Raw genomic sequence first — 16,360 nt, 5'->3', positions numbered from 1 at the left:
TTTTTGTTTCTTTTCATGTTTTGGTTGGTGTTTTGCTCTAACATAGTGGTATCATGATAATAGAACAAAAAGGCCAATTTACCAATCAATCTGATGAGGTCTACCCCTGGTGTAGTGGTCATTTTGTGTGCACTTGAGTCTGAGCGCAAGGGTTGTGTGTGTTGCGTGGCCGGGTGACATTTTTTCTTTTCCAAATTATTTTTGAAAATTCTTTTATACTCCTATCTTAAATAACTTCTGGGAATAAGACAAAAACAACTACACGGATATGTCAAATTCTAGATACAAATATGGATGCATCATTCAGACACTCCCTTGACAAAAAAAAAAAAAAAAATGATGCAACGAGCAATGAGAGGGCATCTACTAAACATTGCCAAGCTGTGAAAGATTGCGGGGTAATACTAAACCAAAACATCCCCATCTTTAATTCTCTATCTACAATCAAATATTTGCGTAAAAGTAGACTCTGAAAATAGGGCGTCATAATTTAATTTAACTACCTTCAAAAAAAGAGTGAAGAGTGAACCATGAGAACCCTCACGAACAACTAATTTTGTCTCCTTCATGTACGCATATATACATACATGAATAACGTATAGGGGCGATGTTCTCTGTGCCGCAGCGCAGCCTGCGCCCAGGCACATGGGGGTGGGCACAATGACCACCCTACCCCTGCACAGGCTGACCATGTGCCTGGGCATAGGCTGCGCTGCGACACAGAGAACATTCTCCCTTTATGATCCTTTTCCAACTGATAGGAAGTGAATGTAATGTCCCCTTTCATGGATGGAAAATAAGAAAGTATATGTCACCCACATCTGCTTTCTCTGATTGCTGAGATGAGAATGGCCAATCTGGATATGTACATATTGTAATTTTGGATAGGGTATGGTGCCTTCCATTACATAACCTATATGTATATACCCAACCAAAAATTGACAAAAATTAAACAGGAAAAGGGCAGGGGATCGCATCTCTGTCCGTGTGGAATGGATTCTCCCACATCAAGCAAATGAGAGCATGAGAAATAAGGGATACCATGCGGTTTGTATAAAGAGGACCCACGTGCCAAAAAGAGGAATGTGTGAGAAGGTGCATGACATCCGTAGCAACATGACCATCATTTTTCTCAAAAAAAAAAAAATTCAAGAAAGATATGGATTTCTTTTCTCACATAGTGTAAAATTATAAGGGCATACCTAGTGCACGAGACTCCCGCCACTGTGGGGTTCTGGAGAGAGTTATAATGTACGCAGCTTTACCCTTGCTTTCGTAGAAAGACTGTTTTCAAAAGCAAGAGAACTGGCTGAAACAGCTTCTTAAGTGAAAAGTGGGGGAGTGAAGCCTATATGATCTAATTCTCTAGTTGTCCCCTTTTGTTTTGTGTGATTAGCTTTTGTTTGCTCTTGATGTTGGTCATTTCTTCTTTTGTGTTTTCATAAGCTTCCTCTTCTCTCATGGACTTGTCCATTAAGGAGGGAGGTTAGTCCTTGTACTTCTGCCCTTCTTGGGGCTATCCTTTTCTTTTTTAATTTTTTTTTTTTTTCTTTAGAATAAATTGATATGGCAAAAGTTTTGATACACGGTCGTGTATATACACGGCCTGTATGAAATACCGTCAAATGGGCATAAATATCCATCCGAAATAACCAGAACTCCCCCCCACCCCCTATTGAATGCATTGATGCACGGAATCTATCATGTACCAATACCTTTCCCGATTGATACTATCTATAAAAGGAAAAAAAAAACGGAAGAATATAAAAAGAAAGAATTAAATGCTATATATGTGATTGATCATTCCAAAGCGGACCACTAGCTTTGAGGTGAGAGATCACCAATCCAAGGGATACCCAATAGACCAATCCCTAAAATAATGACCAAAGAACTAGTTTCCTCTTCCAAAGTAAAAAGAGAAAAAGAGATGTTAAACAGAATTCAAGGCCATCTATCACTATCTTACCAACCAAACTCAAAACATGTGGATCCTCCTACTTTGAATTTCTCACTGTTTTGCCACAGCTCGTACCAGCATGACAAAAGCTAGCTAATGATATGATTCTTGTAAGTGTTCAATTCCCCAATGTTTAGAACACCAAAAACGTGTTAATTTGGCAGCCTAACGAACTTACATAGCAAGTTGTACATTAAAAGAGAGTACTACAACCAGTGCTCTTTTTCTTATCCAAAGTTTTAGTTCTTTTGAAAAGTCCCAAAAGATGAAAGGGAAGATAGAGAAAGGAAACTTCTACGTAGTTAAACTACTAAGACGTAAAACTGCTTTTATTTATCTAGAAAGGACAAGTACGTAGGCCATTGTTTTGTTGGTTGTACTACGTCTTTTTTGGGGGTTGAGGAGATACATATATATATATATGGACCAGATCCTCTACAGTATCAGCGGGGCAGCGGCTATGCTATCGGATGTGCACCACCACCCCATCGGTACTACAGAGGATTTTCATACTATATATATAGGGTGCACGTTCTCTATCTGGGAGCGCATCTAAACTCAACTACGTCCAAACACATGGGCGGAACATGGGCGGGTCGATCATTTCGACCACCCCTATATGTTTGGGCGCAAGTTCAGTTCCACTGTACGTACCAACAGGTGCACGTACATGTGAGAGCCAACCATCTATCCTATTTTGGATCTGGATCCTCTACGATGCGTTGTCTATAGCGGCCTGAGCGGTGCAGATTGAGCCACGTGCACAAAGACCGCCTTACCCCTACCCAAATGCCTTTCCCGAGTAGGGGTAAGGCGGTCATTGTGTTCGCAGCCCACTCTATACCACATAGACCGCTACGGGCAGTTGCGTCGTAGACGATCTGAATTATCCTATTTTTGCCATTTACAAGGAGAGGAGGGGTTTCTATGGAAACAAAATTAAAATGTGATTAGCTCTCACATGTACATTCACCTATTGATATGTGCAGATAATCCATTCTTTGGACCACACCCTGCGCCTTCAGTACAGAGATCTTTATCCCATATACATATAGATGCTGTTGTATTTGTGTGATCAATATATTTTGTCATTGTGTGGGTCTTTCAATCTTAACAAACACATTTTTCCATTTTCCTGATAGTGATATATTGATGGTTCTCGTCTTATATCCTTCTTAAGAGTCAAGTCAATCCCAAGAGCCCTCCTATAAGAAGAATAACTGCTTCTCAGATAAGAATCAAGTCTGTGTTAGCTTGTCAAACAAATAGAAGAATATAAAGAAACTTTTTTTTAAATGACATATTTGGTGATTTTATGTGATTCAATATTTCAACTTGAAAGAAAAAAAACACAATCATTTAAAAAATGGAAAAGATATTTCTTGCGCCGGCACATATTTTCTTGTTCGCCTGAGGATCTTTCTTACTAAAAAAAATTAGATGAGGTTTGATATAAAGTCTTTGAACAAGTAAGGACCACAACACATCAAATATGACATAATAACAATTTATGGCTGACGTAAACATTACTGCTTGAAACAAGAAATTACCATTGGAATTTTTTTTTTTTTTGGGGGGGAGTGGGGTTGGGTGGGTGGTTTTGGGATCAGGATCGTCTCCAGGGAGCAGGGAACGTCCAGGGCGCTGTTAGCCGTTGGGCTGTACCGCATACATTCCTAAGCATGTGCTGAGATGTGTGCGACACAGCTCAACCGCTGGATGCCCCTTGGCAACATTCTGGGCACACGCCTCTCTGAAGACGAGCTAAATTTGTGGTTTTGGAGGGGGTGGGATAGAGGCTTTTGATTTGATAGAAGTAAAATAGAAAGAATTAATCTCACCCTCTTTAGAACCATCTCTGGAAGAAGGAATACTTCTATGCTAATATTCACACTTGGTGGGAAGGAATAGGGGTTAAAATGTGACCATAATTATATTCAATAACAAGGTTATAAAATTTTTCAATAACCAAGACCAACGTGTATTCATGTTTTATTTTATTTTTTTGGTAGAAGCATGAGAAACTTTTATTAAGAACAACGTGAATTACACATGGATGAAGTTGAACAAAACTCCAGGATTCATGGATTGGAATTTGATCAAATTGTTGTGCATATTAGCAACATCGCATTTCTCGCCAAGGAGTCAGTAATACTATTGACCTCCCTTGGAACATATGAAAATGAACAAGAAGTAAAATAGGACGACAAATGGAGGATATCATCCACTACATGTTTTACTTCTACTGGCAGACTACGTAACCCATGTTGGAGATAAGACACCAAATCTCTAAGATTCGTCTCCCCAAGCAAAAGCTCTTATCATTCAGAAATACCATCTAACAACGCCGAACGAATAAACATAGCTTCGCCAACAAGTACTAATGTAAATGAACTTGGTATAGAAACAACATGAAGAGAAGCCCCTGCAGAATTCCTATATATAAATCCAAAACAGAATTTGAAGTGGAAGTTGGTAACATATTACCATTCAGGAATTCCATATTCAATGACGTATATGTCTTGAATTGCATATTTTTTAATAACTATAGAAAAACTTGTACATCAATTCATACCATGTATGAATATTCAATGGCTCTGATCTGCATTTTTCTAATTTTGGGAATTTTTTTTATTTGAAACCAATTTAATTAATCTATGGCTTCTCTCTGGCCGTTAAAAAGTTGTAGGCCTCAAGGCTTGCAGTAAAGGGTTTCCCTTTATATTGTAGCGATGATTCTTTTTCGGTAAACAATATGAGAAAGGGGAAAATTATTTCCTCAAGTTTCCTGCCTGACTCAGTTCCCCATTGCCTCTAATAAGAGGATGTGGATCCCACCCGGACAGAGGTAGGGTGGTCATTGCGCCCCGACCCCCCTTGTTAGGGGCACTAGGGAACTGGAGAGGATAAAGATCCATAAGAAAGGTACGAGGACGAGGGGCTGTTTTGTTCTCTATTCAAAGTGAAGCAAATCTCTTACCACGAATGTAAGCAATCTTGTTGAATCACATAAATCCTTATTTGTTTGCGATTTTTCATTTTTTTTTGCATCATTTTAAAATCTCATTATCTACAGGGAGGTTTATCTTCTTCACCGCTTAACCTCCATCTTATTTTGAAAGATATTACTTATCTTTTCTCTTATTTGAAAACATATAATTTTCTTTTTGTTGTTCTAAAAAAGATTAAGAGCTTGGCTGACTCCCTCAAAAGAAAAAAACCTTATCAATGACATGTGGACATTTCCGATCCATGGATCTTGAGGTTATGTAATCTTCAACCAACAACTCGTTACTAAATAAAATGTTATTATCAAAAAAAAACATGAAACTAGCGGCTAAAGATGATAATACTAGGAATTTAAGGACGGAGTAGTACTATTGGAAATAGAGACTGGTACATGCATGTACTACGGTACTACCCTCTCTGCTACTTCCTTCCAACACTACTCCACATGGAGACACCACCTCCCGAGTCCCGAGGCTTGGACACAGCCGTGCACGTCTCTCTCCCTCTGTGGATGTGGGTCGTCCGACAACGGCGCCAGTGGATCCAGTGGGCAGCACTGCCTGTCTGTAACGGTGACAAGTGAGAACCAGGAATATATAAGCCATGCTACGCCACCGGTCTTCCTTCATTGATCACAAAACTTGAGGCGCCGCCTTTCTCAAGTCGGCATGATCTAGTCGTTTTCTGTCACCACATCACCATCTCCATTTCTATAATTCTGTATCTACACTAAAACGTATTTAACTGTGGGATTAATATTGCCGACGTGGTAAACTACCATAATAATAAAATTAAAAAAAGAAAAAAGAAAAAAGAAAAAGAAAGAGTGAACTATGAACCATTTTTGTCTCCTTCGATTCATGTCGGCATATATATCATTTATGGTCCTTTTCAACCTGAAGATAGGAAATGAGTGTCACCCACATCTACTTTCTCTTGATTGTTTATATAAGAATGGCCCCATCCATCTGGATACCTACTTACATACATACATACATAATTCACCGTTAAAATGGAAAAAAATTAGTGGATTTCTTATCTCACATGACTTAATATTATCATTTTTTTTTTTTTTTGGATTAAAAGAATTCAAAATAGTATTAAGAAGAGAAAAAAAGATACACTACAAAAACCTGAAAGAGCAACGAAAACAAAAGAACAAGATTTCCTAAACCTAACCACTTCCTATGGCAAGACCCTCAAAAAGGGAGAGGAAGCAGCCAAAAGAAACTACAAAAATACAAATTAACACTATCGAAATCTTAGACTTTCTTGGGCATCAACTCGAAGATTTTCTTCTATAGAAACAGACCATGAGTCAATAGGAGAAGATATATCCAATTTTACAACCGAATTGATTAAGAAATCTGCCATAGGGTTTGCTTCTTGAAAACAGTGTATTTTTTATCTGGTAATCATACAAGAATCATTCATCCATTTCCTTTTAAGCACTAAATTTAAACCATTTTCTTCTTATACTTGTACAAAATTCACTCCCTCGTGGGTTTTGGAATGGACGGATATATCTTTGTGACTACCCAAATCATGAGTAAGGAAATGTGCTTCCTTCCACAAAACATGCAATCATTTCAGTGGATGTCATTGTCTCACTAAATAAATTTTCATAGTTTTTTTTTTAATTGACAATGGAGATAAACATCTTTCATTGATGAACAACCTGCAAAATGTTATTTAATTCACATTCTAAATCTGAAAGGACATTTTGTTTCTGTGTCAAGCTTATCTTAATTAAACATCACCACCTATTAAGAATAAAGGTATGAAAACTAGTTGAAAAATCAATCTTCTTGAAAAGATTCAAGGATATAGTTTTATTTCAAACATATATGTGATTAGAAGCTATGATTGGACTCTGTAAAGTGTGAATGTTATCATTAACTCCTATCCGTTATTGTTGAAGGTCCGAACTACCCTAATCCCGTCTAATCAAAGGTTAGATCTTGTGGATAAAAAGATTCTTTCTTCACCATAGATTAAGAGAAATTGGGTCTATGATTCTATTGTAGTAACAAAATTCAAAATGAAACCCCAACTCCTTGAAATCCGTAATGATGTGAAAGACAGAGTCGAAGGGGTCTATCTCAAAGGCAAAAGAACTGGCCGAAACTGCTTCATAAGTGAAGAGTGGGGAGTGAAGTAGTCCATTCTATAGTTGTGTGGCTCCTTATGTTGTTTTGTGTGTTTAGCTTTTGTTAGCTCTTGATGTTGGTCTTTTCTTCTTTTGTGTTTTCATTAGCTTTTTCTCTCTCTCTCTCTCTCTCTCTCTCTCTCTCATGGGGTTGTCCATTTAGGGGAGGTTGGTCCTTCTGGTTTCGCCCTTCTAGGGGCTCTCCCATTTTTTTGAATAAATTGATATTACCTATAAAAAAAAACTTGAGAAGCAGAAAGGAAGAGTCAAATGCATGGGATTAATCATACGATTAAAAGGAACCACTAGTTTTGCGGTAAGATCACCAATCCAAGACCGACACTCAATAGACCAACCCATAAAATAATGACCAAAGAATTAGCCCTTTCAATGGCAAAAACAATCAAAATGAAAACTTTGCTTTCCCAAAATAAAAAGAAAAATAAATAAATAAAGAGAGATGAAACAGAATTCAAAGCCATCACTATCTTACCAACCAAACACCAAAACATGTGGGTCCCTCTACTTTGAATTTCTTACTGATTTGCCACAGCTCTTGCCCAGCATGCCCAAAAGCTAGATAATGATTCTTTTAAGTGTTCAATTCCCCCAAGTTTAGAACACCAAAAACGTGTTAACTTGTTCACAAAATGCTCCAAAACCCAATTCGGCAACCTAACGAACTTACATATATAGCAATTAAGCTGTACATTAAAAAGGGAGTTGTCTTATCCAAAGTTTTAGTAGGTTATGAAAAGTCCAAAAAGATGAAAGGGGAAAATAGAGAAAGGAAACTTCTAAGTAGTTGAACTACTAAGACGTAAAACTGCAGCTTGCATGTATGTGGGAATTTAGGACAAGTAGGCAATTGTTCTGTTGGTTTTACGTACTGCGTCTCTTTTGGTGGCTGTTGTCCTATATTTTTCTTCTTAAGGGTCAGTCAATTGTAAGAAGCAAAAAAGCCTTCTCTGAAAAAAAATAAAACAAAGGGTAAAATGGTCGAAGCAGAAGAAGAGACAGAGAAGGAAGAGAGAAGAAAGAGCATAGAAGAAGTAGAAGAAGGAGAAGCTGAGAAGAGTTAACTACAGGGTTAGATCGTAGCCGGAGAAGGAAGGAAGTCGTCGGTGCAGCGAGCTAGATGCCTTGCCAGAGCAGCAGGTCCTCCCAAGCTTTTCATTTCTTGAATTCTTTCTCCACTGGGTATGCAACGGTTGGGTTGGGTTGGTTTTTAGGAACAAATATTTAGAGGTAAAATAGTCTTTTCAAATTAGGTTAGGGGAATACATAAGTGAGGGCAATTAGGTCTTTTCATTTATAAAAATAAAACAAAGGGTAAAATGGTCATTTTCAATTAGTTTAGGGCAACAAATAAGTGAGGGTAATTAAGTCTTTTCAGATTTAAGAAAATGAAGCAAAGGGTAAAATGATCAAAATTTTGGCATCTAACGGTGGTATTTAACAGATTGGACCTATCTGGCATTTGATGTATAAAGCAGGGGTGGTACGTGGAATATTGAACCGTTTAGGGGGGTACGAGGAATATTGGGTGCATTATAGGGGGTACGTGTACTTTACCCTAAAAATAACGGGTAATTACTATCATTACCCTACACTTAGTCTATATTTATTAAAACTATCCTACCTTAAACTTCTTTTCTGAAACTACCCTGCTTTTAAACTTTTACATCTCTTTCTATCCTCATGTTTTTAAATACCCAGATTGCCCTTCCTTTTCACCTAGTAACCTGCTAATCTATTTAACCTACCATTCTTCTTCTATTTTTTACTATTTTTGTCATTAAACTAGTAAAAAATGAAAGCACCCACTCGCTTCTTTTATCCTCTGTTTTTTATACTCCATTCGATTTTATTTTGTTTTTTCTTCAATTTTTTTATTTAATTAATTTTTTATTCAACATTTCATCATCATCGTTCTTCTTCAAACAGAGCATGGTTCTAAGTATCGGTATCGTATCGCCCATATCGGGCCATATGTACAGGTTTTGCTAGTCACCGATACTGTGCTGATATCATATCGGTGGCACGGTACAGACAAGGGGTAAAATGGTCAGAAAACTCATTTTTTAAGGAGAAGATTTAGGGGTAATTTTGTCTGATACAGCCAATCCAAATCGATACCGTATCGATAGCGTATCGATTTTGTAGGTTATCGATACCCGTTTCGGTACCGTGAACTAAAACCATGGAACAAATCGACTCTCTTCAAAGCACCCCACTTCTTCTCTTTCTTCCTCTTTTTATTCAATTTGTCTTTCTGTGTTTTTAATTTTTTATTAATCTATAGTGCGATTCTCGAGTCGTCACTCTTCTTCTCTCTCTTCCTATTCGTAGAAGCAGAAAGCAACCCTCCCTCTCCATTACAATTTGATCTCTACACGAGCATCTTCATCTCTCCTCAACCTCACAACCATGGGATAGAACGGCACAAGATCAATCATCGGATTGTCTCTGCCTTCTTGGCGATTTCAGTTGAGAATCCATGAAAGATGGATCAGTTTTAGAGAAGGGTGCATGGAGACGAAGGAGAAGAACTGAATCATGGTGAGGACCAGGTCGATCTGTTCGAAGAAGAACGATGAGGATGAAATGTTGAATAAAAAATTAATTAAATAGAAAAATTGAAGAAAAAACAAAATAGAATTGAATGGAGTAAAAAACGGGAGAGAGAAGAAACATGTGGGTGTTTTCATTTTTTACTATTTTAATGACAAAAATAGTAAAAAATAGAAAAAGAATAGCAAATTACTAGGTGAAAGGGATGGGTATTTTGAGTATGATAAAACATTAGGATAGAAAGAGATGTAAAAATTTAAAAACAAGGTAGTTTCAGAAAAATATTTTCAGATAGGATAATTTTGATAAATATAGGCTAAGTGTAAGATAGGGATAGTAATTGCGATACCTCTTACCCACCACAAACCCAAAAGTCCATCAATGTACTACTACCCTTAGTTAGTAAAGTCGCGTATCATACGCGTATTATATGCGTTCCCATATTTTTAAACGTATAATACTCCGTCCCGTATTTTCCGTATTTTTATAAAAAAGCGCGTTTTTAAGCAAGCACATATTATACTCGAATAATACACGTATTATCGTTTTTTATAAAAAAATTATCCAAAAGATTAGAATTTAGGAAAGCGATTTCACTTTCCCTTTCGTCCCTTCGATTTGCGTTGAACATCCAACCGTAGGCCAGGCAAAAGTAACCGCCCTCCATCTCCAATCATCCTCGCCGTCTCCGTTCAACAAGCGGCACTTAAGTCTTGTACTCTCCTCTTGTTTCTCGGTCTTTCAACTTGCTCATGTCATTTTCGGACAATCTACATTCATTTCTTGTAGATTATTGATATTTTGGTATGTTAAATGATAATCTTAGAGATGTTATATAGCATATTATATTATTGTGTTTATTTTAGTTAATAAAATCATGATATTATTTTGTTTATTAGGTGGTGAATGCATGTTATATAATGAATATATGTCCGTTTTTTAAAGTATTATTGCCGTCTATGCCGTATTATATCCGTATTAAGCGTCCGTATTATTACCATATGTATTTTATGAAACCGAATTTTGAAAAGTATTATTACCGCTAATCCGTTTAACTGCCGTATGTATCCGTTCCCGTTCAATTGCCGTTCCCGAACTTACTAACTAAGCTACTACCTACCCTGCTCGTTCCTTTCAACAATTAAATTGTGCCATATTATATATAAGTTCAGATCAGATCAGATCAGTACGGCGATGTGACGGCGACGGCGACAGTACGTTCAGGGGCCAGCAATAGCTGTCTCTAATGGTGGGAAGGGAAGCAGCAATAAAAAGCCATGCACGCCACCAGTCTCCCTTCACTGATCGATCACATTAATTCTTCCTTCCGTCTCTCTCTCTATTTATATGATCTCATGCATGCATATATCCAATCAATGCAAAAAAGTTGAGGCGCCGCTCTTCTCATGTGGTGTGGGGATCAAATCGTTTTCTGTCGTGTCACCACTAGTAGTTTTGCTCTCTATAATAATTCTCTTATCTTTACTCTACAGTATAAAAACACGTATGAGCAAACGTAAACTACGAAATAGGTCGTAAGTCATAAACTAATTTATAAAAAAAAAAAAACAAGAGTGAAGTGTTACCCATCTTTATCTGTCTCCTTCATGTCGGTGGCATATATCCATAGGGGTGTCAATGCCAGGCCCGCACCTGCAAATCCGATCCCACCCGGCCGTTTAAAGATCGAATCGATCCGACCCGTTTATAAACGGTCGTTCCCGGTGCTGGAAGTAACACCGTCGGGTGCCCGACCGACCCACCCGTTTAAAGGCCCGACCGAGCCCGACCCCCTTTGCCCCGTTTAAACCCGACCCCCTAAGCCCGATTATTATTACCTATTCTACCTCCAATCCCAGAGAAAATTCCCAAACGTATACACGTTCCAACTTCCAACTCCCTAACAAGTAACAACCCAGGTAACCTAACCTTCCTAAATGACTAACCATTAACCCTAATTATTTACCAAAAAAAAAACCATTAACTCTAACTAACCTTCCAAATTCCACCTCTTTTTTTTTTTTTTTTTCTATTCAATCTCACAAAATCAAAATTTCAGTCTTTGAGTCTCACATAGTCACATGGCAAAATTGCACTTCTTTTTTCTTTTTTTCTTATTTTTTTTTAAATAGGACATGGGACATGGGACATGGGACGTTATAGTTTGTGGACATGGGAAATGGGACTGATATTACTTTTCACACCGTTTAGTGCCCGTTTAGAGTTAAATAGGGCATTAGCCCGATCGAGGCCCGTTTAAGACCCGTTTACCTTGAATAAGGCTGTCCCGATTAAAGACCGAACACCGATCGATCGAAATTAAACAGTACCATGTCCATCCAATGCAAGCCCGAACACCTAAACGGTCGGACACGGTGCAGCCTATAAAATTGATGAGGCCCATCTAGGCCCGACCGAGACCGACCGAACCCGACCGGTTGACACCCCTATATATCCATCATCCATATATGTATCGGGAAGTGTATCCTTTTAAACCTACCTAAAGAAAAAGATAGTGAATATCTCATCAAAAAATAAAAAAGATAGGAAATGGTAGTTAGAGAGAACGTGGCAAGAAAATTCAGATAACCCATCTACTTTTGGTATTATATGGATCTGCTTCTTCTGATTAATTAAATAAATATGGTACATTGCATATACACCACCACTGAATGAGTTCGTTCTGCCCCCACCTGGCCCACATAATATATATCCTTGTTTGCAATGGAGGGAGGAATATAATTATTTGTGTGGATAATATATGGTTTGATATTATCTCTTAAAATTGATCCATTTTCTTAATTTGTCTTCATCTATCAAGATTGTTGTGAAGATGCACAACACAAACTTCCACTAATTAATTAAGCTTTAATTCAACACAAAGTGCTTTTATGATTAATAATTTCATACCATCATCGATCATCTTTCATGTCTAATGACAAAATAAGTAAATATGTTTGATAGTATTGTCATGCTTGCCTTAAAGTTGACAAACACCAGCCTCTAGATAAGTTTAGGCAAAAATTAGAAGATAGGTTAGGAAATCTAGAACACATTAGAATGAGTATATATAGCCGTTTGTCGTCACGACCATAGTGTCTAATAATCATTTCTAATGATAAAATTAAAGGGTTTTCTTCCTCATCATTATGTCGAGTGAAGTATGATACTACTTCATTATTTGCCATATGGAATTATATCGGTTAGTCCATGTGATATATCACTAGAAAAGCTTCTCATTGGTACAATTTCAGCTTAAAATGAGTAGAGGAAAGTAGCAATATGTAGAAAATATGTCATTTTATATTCTACATTCATCTCCATTTGATGACATTTTGATAATTTTACTAAAACTTTAAATCAGAGTTTGAGCAACTTTCCTTGCTTACTTTGGATTAAAATTTGTCCATTGAGATGTGTGTGGGGGTCCTCTCACGTGGACTAACCCATGTATTGCGTCTATTGGCAAATAGTGAATTGTTATACTTCACTAGGCATAGTGACGTCTAGAAGGACCCAATGACAAAATAGATACTTTTCATGTTTCTTCTAGCTAACTATTCTTCTAATATTAAGTTTGCGTTTTTTTAAAAAAAATTGTGAGGGAATGGTCCCCTATCAATTATGTTTGAGGATCTTCGATGACTTGAAGTACCAATTGAGCCTCTTCACCTAATAGCTCTAATAATACATAATATTACATCTATGTGTGTTTGACTTCATATAATAATTAATTCAGGCAAAAAAGTTTCATACACGGCTAAGCATGGTGCACGGTCGCACATTACACCCAAACTACGCCTCCCTATATTATGAATTGTCGATGGAGCTTCCGCGGCTGTGCATGAATCCCTTCCCCAAGAATTAATCTTATGAAGGAACATGTGTTCATAAAATAATCACTTTTCTAGACCAAAACCATCCCTACCTAAACCACCCCCCCCCCCACCCTACACCCAAAAAAAAAAAAAAACTTCATGTTACATGTTACAATTGTTTATGACATTGCATTTTAAAGATCATGGCTAAACCCTAGCTTAGTGGCCTAGGTTCATGTGATAGAGGATCTTACAACTATTTCATTGGTCGAATTTCATTCCCAACCAAATGAGAAAAAATTCCTTAAGATCGAATTTTAAAGTATAAAAAAGATTTAAGAATATCAATTGATTCTATTAGCATATAACATTAATTTTTATATCTTTTAAATTTTTTTTAGGTAGATTTTTTATATCTTTTAATGAGAGTAGGTTTATTGGGGTTAGTAGATGAAGATCAGTTCCAAATCCGGCCCTTAATTAGTTTTTTAATCTTGTAAATTTTTGTAACTAAGAGGCTAAAGGTCTTACTAAAAAAAAAAACATACACAAAAGGCCTTACCATTTTCTACTTCTTTGTTGAAATAGATTTTTCCCTCTAAAATTCTAAATATATTAAAAGGGTTATTTTATTTAGAGATAATAATAATTTATTCCTAATCCTAATTACATCTCTCTTAATTGGCAACTCAATTAATGTTGGTTCTCAAAGTTTGTAAAAATTTATGTATATATCATCATATACCAACCAAATGCATTTAATTTCTCGAATGACAATATAATGCTTTAAAAAATAGTTTAAGCATCAGAATTGACTTTTGGCTATTCCCTCTTGGACCACTAGGGGGAGGGGGGGGGGGGGGGGGGAGATTCTTTCACAGAATCAGAGATTCACAGGCCAAGTAAATATAACATTCTTGTTTTAGAGAGAAAGAAAGGCTGTAGCACGTTAGTTATTATAAAAACGAAGATTTAAACCAACAGAATCTAGCATTAGGAGCTAGAGGTGATGTGGACCACTGTCACATAAGACCGGTCTATTATTCGGGGCTTGAATGGTCCAACCACCCCACCCCGGTTCAGTCCATGCAATGCTTGGAATTCAAACTATTGCTTTTTGCATGCGTAAACCGCAACATACACCACCGCCATGCATGCACCCCAAGATGATGAATCAGACACGACATGGACAATCCGATCGAGCCGACCCGACGTGCGACCCACTTAAGCAATAACCGAAACTGATGCATTTAAAATTAAATCAGGATTTCTAATTAATTTTCATTGAAATAATAAATCATGCTTCATCACATGTTTTGATCCGAAATGAACTCCCAGAGAACAAATATCTTCTCGATCTCTTCAAATTTCTAAATCAGAATTTCTAATTTAATTAATTAATTAATTAATTTTATATCTTATCTCATGTGAAGATCATAGGGAAGTTGAAACAAAATGTAATCTAAAGATGAAAAAATATTATTTAAAGAGATGGATCATGGGCCGGCCATGGTTCAGTTTACTTCTCCAAAATAAATGGCAGAGGCAAGGAGGTTTAGTGGGTTTAACCACCGCCATGCATCGATATTTAAGTATATGATCTTTAGTAATATTTAAGGATTAACCCAAGTTGACTTTACCTCTAATCCCCCCATTGACTTTAGTAATGAGATCTTATAAGTCATAATTTTTCTCTTTTTTTATATGATAGAATGTTGAGGTTTTGAGATTTGAGAATCTAAACTCCACGTATGTCGTCAAGGATTGGTTTTCAAGTTTCAACGTCTAACGAACCTTCTAATTAATCATGCATGAAAAACTGTAATATTAGGCTCCAATACATGCTACTTAACCTTAATTAATTAATATTAATTAACAAAAGATTATTCCTTATAAAGATTAAACAAGTCCCAAACAAGAAGAATATGGATTTCTACCCAAAAAAAAAAACAAGAAGAATCAAGACATATATATACTCTAAAGCCCTAATCTTCTATGTTTATAGAATTGGATTCCGTAGGGGGATTCTCCGATACTTAAATCAGAATTTGAATAACAAGATAAGAGCTTGGGAAAGTAAGAGTGCAATAATAAATGGAATAATTTTGAATGCTGTTGAAAGAATTTACCATGAGTTTCACTTTCTTCTTTGTTTTTGATAAGAAGTTTTACCGGAGAAATGGTACATGAATTTGACTTATTAACATGGCGGTTGAGTGTCTAAGTTAGTCTACCTAAAGGCGGTGCGCACAGACTTTTATGCGAGAAAGGGGTGCACCAAGACCTTTTTGTGCAAGGGTGGCACGCCTTGACTTCTCTGGCATATTGTGACGTTGACTTTATAAATCTATATAGTATCTCGTTCTAATATTGTCACGTGTCAATTTACCATAAATAGGTTGATTTTAGGTATATCGGTAACAGTTGGAATGCAACATTAATGGTTGAAAGGTAAAACTCACGTATTAAGTTGGAAAGAGATTGATACTGATAAGACTTTAAGGTAAATCGGTTGGTGGAATTGGCTAGAGATGCCCATGTTGTGGTGATATTGTAAAGACTACTTCTGATGTGGAGAGATCTTTAGACCCTTTTAATTAGGTTTTCTGCCCCTTTATAGGAAAAACTTAGGCCCTGCCTTAGTCATTACTCATGATAGTGCCATACACCTACCCTAGTGCATCAGGAGTATAAGATTCAAACAGTGGGAGTAGAAGATCCAAACGCAACTTCTTGGTGCAGTTATTGTTTTTGTGGGACAAAAATAAAAATGAGGTGATCTCAACTACAACTAAGAAAAGGAAACAACTTACAACAAAGACAAAGGCCAAAACACCCAGAAAGCAATAACTG

The sequence above is a fragment of the Telopea speciosissima genome, chromosome 1 (assembly GCF_018873765.1).
Source record: "Telopea speciosissima isolate NSW1024214 ecotype Mountain lineage chromosome 1, Tspe_v1, whole genome shotgun sequence".
Lineage (NCBI taxonomy): Eukaryota > Viridiplantae > Streptophyta > Magnoliopsida > Proteales > Proteaceae > Telopea > Telopea speciosissima.
This window is presented reverse-complemented; position numbering follows the sequence as displayed.